Source organism: Anarhichas minor, unplaced genomic scaffold, assembly GCF_050575085.1.
Source record: "Anarhichas minor isolate MPS153535 unplaced genomic scaffold, ASM5057508v1 ptg000021l, whole genome shotgun sequence".
In the NCBI taxonomy this organism is placed as follows: Eukaryota; Metazoa; Chordata; class Actinopteri; order Perciformes; family Anarhichadidae; genus Anarhichas; species Anarhichas minor.
Genome location: NW_027466467.1, coordinates 6,224,512 through 6,233,371, shown reverse-complemented (window position 1 = coordinate 6,233,371; position 8,860 = coordinate 6,224,512).

Here is an 8,860-nt window from a genome sequence, read left to right as displayed (position 1 = left end):
GACATCCGTGCTGAAACCACTTTTATTTTAATATTGAAGGCTATGCTGCTTTTATTCCGCTCCATACCTACTTAGATATGCCTATACATGCACAATAATAGTGTAGAAACACTTATTTACAGATCAGCGCTCACATGAAGGCTGCGATACAGTTACCACGCCCACACCCATCGTTAGTGCGCCCCCCACTGATGCAAGTACCGCATTACTATCTACATCAATTAATAACAAACCGTCTCTCTTTCTTCCAAACAGTAGACGTTCAGCCACATTTCTTCTGGACTCACACTGAAAAGACAAGAAAATGCTTTAAAATGTGGACATTTAGGAGGAAGTTTGATTTGTGTTTTATCAGTAAACCAGGCAGTTTTCCAACATATCCCCCAATTATTTGAATCTATTGTTGATATAAAAAACAGTATTGTATTATTTATTGCTCCAGTGATAAATATGAAAAATACATCTAATTCATATTAAAATTACTGTGCGTACAGTATAAGGGACAGTCTGTCTTTTTCAAATGTAGGCTACAATGATCCTTTTTTGCAACACACTAAGATAGAAGACTTAATAAACAAGTAATGTATGAATAAAACAGGGCCAGGGGGTTGTGGTTCTCATCAGTTAAATATTTTTATTAATGATTCAGTGTGCTATCATTGTATTGGAATGAAAAAAAACAACAGCATTTCCAGAGATAGTAAATAATCTTATAACCCTGCTCACCCTAACAGGAGTGGCTTATTATGTCTGATTAAATTTCTGATCAGGTTGATCGCCAGACTCCATGTGCCAGTAAAAATGATACGTGTGTAGTGTTCTAATAGGTTCAACAGTGGGACTAATAAATTATTATCTTATCTATCTTATCTGAACAAAGCTCATGGGAGAGACAGGGAGATGTCAATCAAGCACAGACTGTAGACACTCACGCAGCCTGAGAGGTCTAATCACCTGACAATCAGAATCACCTGCGTGGGTGTGCCTGGCATTTAAACTGTTTTTTTTAGTGTGTTTATGGAGCAGTAATAGTGCAATACCAAAGCTAGCAATTAATGATGTATCGACTGAAAGATGAAAAGGTCACAGTAAAAAAATAAGACCAGACACCAGTTACATTTCAACAATTTTATTATGTAAAGAGTACAGCCACTCCTTCCATCTTCTATCCCATCTCACACAACCAGTGTAGAAAATGTTCCCGTTTGCAGTTTTCTCTTTGCACATTGTGTTATTTTATACCATCAGAATGTAAGTCATTATGTGCAGAAGTAGTTTTTTAATGTATAGCTGCAAAATTGTAGTTTTATAAATCCCCCTTTGTTAATGTACAGTGAGCAGTTGATGATTTCTCCTTAAGCATTAAGGTCAGCACCAGTGTGGCTGAGACCAGAGCCTGGTGTCTGGTCTTATTGTTGTTGATTGTTTAATGTTATTGTTTAATGTTATTGTCTAATGTTATGCACCACTTGCCATGACAAATTCCTTGTATGTGAAACATAAATTGGCAATAAACATTTCTGATTCTGATTCTGATAATTGAATGACATTCCTTGAGCGACATGAGTCACAACAACATAAGGCATCTGTTAAATCTTATGAAGACTTGTTAAAACCCAATACTGAGATAGGATAAGACTTTATCCTTGTGTGGGAGCAGCGCAAGACGGAAATAAGTAGCGATAAATAGAAACAAATAATAAATTGAATGAGAGGAATTTACAACTAGTATAAGAATAGCAGTAAAACTGTGAACACACAATACAAGGGAATAAATCAGAGCAATAAAAGATAAGGTTAAGAGGTAAACTGACACGGTGTGTTTAAAAGCAGCGAGTCAAAAAGCATAAACAGTGAACACCAATAATACATGTGCTTAAATAAAGATACTTAGTGTTGTTTGTATTAATATAGCAGCAATTTAACACGTCAATTGTCCAGCAAGTTGACACAAACTGTTGTGACATGTAGTACTACTTTTAATCCAAATCTCTTCTTTCCGTTGTTCCTCAGGAAATCCCTTTCCTGACCAGGTGAGGGATTTATTCGGGGTCATAGAGACTCACTATGCACACAATTGAAATTGTGATTCCATGAAAAAACACCTACATTGAATCTGTCTTCAGAAAGAAAAATAACATCTACCATTTATGAGTAGTCTTTACAGTTAACCTCCTGCTGCAGCTTTAAGGATTTGAATCAAGGGCATGCTTCTTGCCTGTTCTTAGGCCTACGATTCCTTTTTACTGTCACATAATCAGTCAGCGCTCAACGCACATATGTGTATAGCTTACCCAGAGCGAGCGATTACAGCAGCGGGTTAAACAGGTCAGTGGCACTCAGACAAACACCTCGACTTACCTTTCTGAGCTGCCGGTAATGGTTTACACACGGTAAGAGTCTTAGGAAGCGGCTGAGCAACTGAACCTTAACAGTCTAAAGAGATCATCATGTAAAATCCTCACAAGTGACGTGGATCAAGGATAATGGCAGCTGGGGGTGGAGGTTTTTGAGGAGGTGTACATAAGTTCTCACTGGTATAAGCATCCCAGCAGATCAGCATGTGAGCCTTTTTAACGGGACATCTTCTTGTGTCTTATACATCACATCTATCAACCTACATTTCATCGCCATATAGACAGCTGCTGGAAGGGATTTGTTACAAATAAAATCAGAAGTCTAAGCAATCAAAATTATACAGAAGTCACAAAATCATATCTAGAGTTTTACAAGGTTATTTTATTGTCATTGTACAACAGGGTTGCACAACGAAATGCAGATTGTAGTCCCATTTTGCTTCTCAAGAAAATGACAAAAACTATATTATGGAGGGTGGAGGATGAAATAAGGAGTGTCACAGCCAGAGGAACGAAGCTGTTTTAAACATTACAATTGCTATGTTTTTATTCTAAATGTTCTAAAATCTAAATTGTATTCTTATTGCTTGTGTCCTCAAGTTATTTAAGATGGCAACATATACAAAACCCTTTTAACCCGCTAAAAAATCTAAATGATGTACAAATACTTTCGAATTGATGGTTGAAAATATATTTTTTCAATTAATGTAACATATAAACTACATCTCTTCAAGTTTCCTTTTAGGTTCAATATTTCGTTTGTCTACCTAATGAACAACTTACTTTAGATATTGCTCAACAAACGTAGGGAGTTTTTACAACACACCTGTAGTAAAAGTGTGTTCAGAATACTTTAGTATATCTCCTCTGGACCTTCCTGTCTAAGTCCTTTATTACAACCCCCTTTCAAAATAAAAGGGTCAATTAGGCCAAATTCCTTTGCATTGCCTTTTTGATTTAGATATTTGGCACACCTTTAATGCTATATGTACTGACATAAACATGTATTCACCCATGAGTGAATGGTGCCCAAACTGGTTCAATCGGATTCAATCTGGAAGGAAGACCATTGTTTTTTGAGTCAGCTAATCCAGTCATCAGTGCTATTAGAACTGCTAATCACATTCAGGCTATCTTTGGGTAACCTGCTTTTTGCTAGTATTAGGATGGATGTTCTCTACTCATTATCGTATCAGGATCAAAGACGGATTACTCTGTGTTGAGCATGGATCTCATCACAAATCAGAGCATTTCCATTTTTCCACATCAGAATCAAACATTGTCAGGCGTGCTTGCGTTTGAGGTCAACTTTGAGGAAAGTTCTGTTAACATCTGCTTACTGTTATGGAAGTGGAGCTATATGTGACGATAAGTCTGCACTAACCGTCTGAAAGGCCATGACGTGTTCTGCATTTTCTATTGGATACAAACGTATGTAATGATCAACATCTTACACAGTGAACAGCAAATATTGGTTTCTGCAGCTCTACTTATTGTGTGTGTCTCAATGTACTGTATACCATTGCGTTTGACCTTAAATAGCACTGTAAAATGTAATAGTTGTCCAGACTTAGATTTAATTAGTTAACTTTACTTTGTCATCCAAAATATGACTTCTTACTAGATTTTACTAAGTCAGCGTTAATTGCGGGTGGAAAAAAACTATTTACTTTATTGTTTGGAGTTAAGCTAACTTCAAACACTCAAGTAACAAAAAACGGCTGAGGTCTGAGCATGCGCAGAAGCACACATTCAGTCCATGTGTGCGCTCAAGATGGTGGATCGGCGGACTCGGTAGCTGAGACAAGAAAGACAAACCACTTGGCTTTTGTGAAGATTCATTTTGTCTTTTGGAGAATATTAAGGTAAGTCATCAAGCAAACAGTAACTGTGTGTAAAATGTTTATGTTTCTGACTGCTGCCAATGTTAGCTAGCGTGAGCTAACGCTTGCTAATCGTTAACTAGCCGACGCTAGCTGACTTAGCTAACACTCACTGCACATTTCGTCTATTAGCTAGACTTATTCAGGCATGTCTTGGCGGTAGCCTAAAGACTAGCTTTTCCCACCACTGCCCCAGGTTCGCCTGCAAACATATTTTAATTGTTAACTAGCCAACGCTAGCTGACTTAGCTAACAGTCACTGCACATTAGCTTAGCTAAACTTGTTCAGGCATGTTTTAGCGGTAGCCTGAAGACTAACGTTAGCTGTTCCCACCACTGCTCCAGGTTCGCATGAAAACATATTTTAATTTTTCCATAACGAAAGTGGAAAGTCCGATGTACATTTTAATTGTTCGGTTTTCTTCGAGTTGACACAGCCAACGTATTTTGGTCGCAGGTCGCACGACATTACAACTTGGAAATTCCGAGTTACAAGTGAATGCAGCATGAACCGTGCTTTGAGAGCGACGTTAAACACGGTGTTGTTGAAACGTGCAGTTTTCAGCCGCGTTAGGTGGACAACTAGAAGACTATGCTACGTCTGTGTATTTAATGACTATTGCCGTTGTAACAGTCTTTCCAACACACCCATAGTTTTTCACATGGACGCGAGTAGCCACCGGCTTCATTCAACGTTAATTCGATTCCAGTGAAAGTGCTTAAAAGCTGCAGCTGCGCGCGCACACCGCTCTTTAGCCTCACTGAATGCGCAAATTAACGACCTTTCCTTCCCCCTCTCGAGCTGTCAGCTACATTAAGCTGTCTGTGACTGATAATGAAGGAGAAATCATCTCAATCTCCATTTTATGGTAACTTAAAACAAAAAAATCCCACAATTATATTGAGGAGGCTTGTATACGTTATGACCCAGTCATTTATTTTGTCTGTCAGGGATATTGGTGGTCTTAGCTAGCTTCTTTGACCTGTGTCAAAAAGATTACGTAGTTTAACAAAATCAAATGTTTATTCCTGTGATGCCGGTAAAGCATGCATTTATCAAGGGATTTGTCTCTAAATAACAACATAAGTACAACTTCCTTTTAACTTAAATATTCTTTGTCCTTTTCAGAAGAAGTGCTCACGGTAACTGCCTGAGGGCTCTTAAAGAGCTGCTTCGTCAACGCTGGATGCCGGTTCACTAAGGGTGAGATGCCAGTAGCCTATAATTTGGAGGATATTTAGGCTTAAGGAGTTATAATCAGCGGTAGAGCAGTTTTTGACAAAGCGTTAATGCTACAATTTTATTAGAATTAATAGACTAGCTCGCTGTAGCAAAAGTTAAATGAAAATCAATTTTCAATCAATACTTTGTCCTGTCACTCAGCCTGGTGACTAAATAGCAGTATGCTATTGATTTAAATTTGGCAATTGCAGTGATGTCAACAGTTGTGATGGTGTTTTTGTTTGCAGAATGGTTTTCAAAAATGTCCACATTGGTCCAAGCCGATTTAGTCACTATGTTTTTTTTTCTGTGTGTTCTAGGTGTTTGCAGAGTTTAACTGGAGCCACCACAAACCTGCAGAATGACTTTTTTGATGCTGTGGACCACTACAAAACACCGCACTTTGTCACAATCTTCAAGTCCAAGAACGGAAGTGTTGGAGAGACATCTGCTGAGTTTGTGCAGCAAATTGATTCACGGGTGAGTCCGTACTGTCAAACAAACATTCTGGTGACACTTGTTTCATTGACAAACATATTTGTATGGTCAGATTTGAATGTTACATAATCTTGAACTTTTTTTGTTAATTATCCACTTCTAGAAACCAGATGTGACAGCAATGTGCACCCTTGTACTCAGAGGCCTCCCTGTTCTACTTGGTGATGACCCCAGTCACTTCTACCACACCTGCTTTGTAAGTTCTCATAGTTACATCTTATCCTAGACATTTGTGTGAAATAGTCATAATTAGCATATGAATTATTGAGTTATGGCCAGAAATGTGTTTTGTGAGGTCACGGTGACCTGTGATCTTTCACCACCAAAAGTGGACCTTTGTTCCAAATTTGAAGAAATTCCCTCAAGGTGATCCTGAGATAAACATAATGCCTCAAGACGTATCACAGCAAGGCTGAGTCCCAACCACAGCGGCCGGAAGTTGATTTGGATGGAGGCCTTCGCTGCATGTCATCGCCTCTCTCATCCCTGCCTTTTCTGTCTCTCTACTGTTACTGTTAATGCAGAAATGCCCCCCAAAAATTTGTTACAATTTTTTTTTAATGCATATGGATAAAGGTGTATTTTCCTGGCTTCACATGAGCTAGGCTGGTAGCATCACCCATAAGGTGAAGCAGCCATATATTGAACTAACTCCGTTCGCAGTCCATGCCACCGGGTTGCACTGCTCAGCTCAACGGTGCTAAGCCTGCTTGCCATCTCCGGTTGTGTATAATGCACAAGAGGTAGATCATATCTCTCCCTCGAATACATTAGCTAATACAATCTAACGAGGATGGCAAAGAATATTTAGTGTGAGGAAGACTTCAATACTTAATTTCTTTCATCTTCTTTACTGGACTTCTGTAAACTGGTCAAAACTGTTTTAGGCCCACTAATGTGGATACAACTACTAAATGCAGGTGTGTGTGAAAGGAAAACGTTATGGGCAAGGCTGGAAGGCAGCGTAGACGGGACATATGACACACTGACAATTTATATTTCCTTGTTGTAATGTTGTTTCCGTTTGGTCTTACACAGGATTCTGACAGGGATGATGCCTGGGCGCAAGTATCTGTTGGGGTGCTGACGAACATCAGTGAAGATGTCCCTCTCTCCAAATCAACTCCACCTTGACCCAGTGTCTACTTCCATCATTGTTGAGGAAGGTATTGTAATGGATGATCTCCTGAACCTACCTCAAGCACTTTGCCTCTTGTTTGGGTTGTCATTTTCTTTACACTTGGACTGAATACCCTAAAGCCATGAAAAACACTTTCAACTTCATTCAAAGAGTGACGCTTGGCACAAGACAAACTCCCACCAAAACTGCAAACTCTTAAAAATAGTTAGAACGTAAATTACTGTATAAAGGTGACGTTTGGCATTAGATTCAGTTGCTTTTTGTTACGTTAACTATATTAAGGCACTCGTTTCAAATAGTTAGCCCATGGATTCATCAGCAAGTCATGTCCAGAGGCTGCCAGTGTGCCAGTGTATGTTAAAAAAGTGTGTGATCCAATGCCAGAGTCCTTTCTCTTTCATACTGTTCTGCTAACTGAATGAAGCCACTTTGTAGTTGTCAGCCCGTTGGTTCTTTACCAAGTTTGGTCTATCAACGACGTTTTATAGCTATTACAGTATTAACGGTGTTTCAGGACTGTATGTTAGGTTAAAGATCAGGGTTGGATTTTTCTTTTTCAGTATTATAATTGCATTTATTTTTATAAAGCCCAATTTATACTACAGCTGGCAAGTATTGATGGCAGATAACTGTACCATCACTGATTTTGATGCTGGCATATGTAGGCTGATGGGGGGGGGGGGGGGGGGGAAAGACAGTCCAGCAGACTCAATTGTTCACAATACTCCTATAGCAGTGAGTTGGCAAAGCAGTGTAACATAGCTGAGCATTTGGTGTTTTAAATTGCTATTGTGAAAAAGTTGTTCCTCTGTGAAATATAGAACCTCCAGTACATGTCTATTTGATGATCAAATTGTACATTTTACTAAATGTTTTTATCTGAACCAAATCCTAATGTTAAAATAAAAAAATCATATACTAGAACTTTGAACTGTGTCACTACCTTGATTTATTATGTGTAAATGTGATTGTTTGAAGACAATGGAACCTGTTTTTCATTATTGTTTAAAGGATGTTTGACATACTTAAGTTAGACGAGTAACATGAACTTGGTTGTTTCAAGGCAATCGGTTTGCATGGTTTTACCAAGTAAATGATTTTAGTGTTCAAGTAAATACAACTGAGAAATATTAAGTAGCAGTAAATGTCACATAAGTTAGCCTGACTTAAATAAATGTGTTGCTTGGAATACACACAAAGTATATTTCACTTGAAATTATTTAGTTGTTTGAAATAGTAATTCTGAGTAGGCTTTACTAAGTCAAGAGTACATCTTAAGTAAAGTTTTAAGTACTCTTCACTTGTTTTTTTTTAGTTACTGAAACTCGAGTGTAAGTATACTTATACTTGAATGAAATGAGTACCTTACTTTACTTGCTTTTTTCAAGGCAATCGGTTTGCATGGTTTTTTTAAGTAAGGTTAACTAATTAGATTTTACAGTGTGATGAGATAAAATCAGTGTTATGATTGATCCAAAATCTTGTACTGGCTTCTAGCCAGGTTTTAATCCATTGTATAATATGTCTGTAGATCGTGCATTGCTTCCTGTAGTGCTCTAATCTCCTCGACTATTCTTAGGGGTTAATATTTACTGGATCAATTCATTATTTAATCATTTAATTACTGAAATGTTCCATCAGACAGCCTTATAAAGGGGCTCCTCTGTAGTAGACTACCATAGCCATAGAGCAGGAAACGCTGAGCTGATTATCACATGAAAAGCAAATTCAGATTTTCCTTCTTCACATTCGGGTCAAA